Below are 361 nucleotides of genomic sequence, written 5' to 3'. Positions count from 1 at the left end.
GAGCCCTCCGTAACTTGGGCATCGGTGGAGAAAGTTTATACGATCCAGGAGAAATTTTATTATTTTTTTTTTCCGATAGACAAGAGCAGAAAGAATGGGGGTGGGGGAGGGAGACAGAAGTAGAGGGAAGGCGAGACCCGACGCGTTCCAGCCCCTGTGCCTCGCGCGGCTCCCGGCCGGAAGGCGCACTGGATGCCCGAGAGGCGAAGGCGAAGTTCGTTCGCAGACCTGGAACCCCTTTGGGGGGCCCGGGGCAGAAATCAGTTCTCCCCGCAGCCAGAGCCCCCCCACCCCCACCCCCAACACACACAGACACACACGCCTTGCCCTCTGCCAAAAAGAAAGGGGAAGATTCAGGACC

General features: G+C 59.0%; 1 protein-coding gene across 1 annotated transcript in view; it reads right to left on the bottom strand.

The window, feature by feature from the left end:
- The window catches only part of ZFHX4 (zinc finger homeobox 4), a 196,756-nt gene that overhangs the window by 195,095 nt on the left and 1,300 nt on the right, over positions 1-361 (bottom strand). The window lies entirely within an intron of this gene.

The sequence above is a fragment of the Myotis davidii genome, unplaced genomic scaffold (assembly GCF_000327345.1).
Source record: "Myotis davidii unplaced genomic scaffold, ASM32734v1 scaffold200, whole genome shotgun sequence".
Lineage (NCBI taxonomy): Eukaryota > Metazoa > Chordata > Mammalia > Chiroptera > Vespertilionidae > Myotis > Myotis davidii.
The sequence above is the reverse complement of the archived record's forward strand: the minus strand, read 5'-3'. Positions and strand labels throughout refer to the sequence as shown.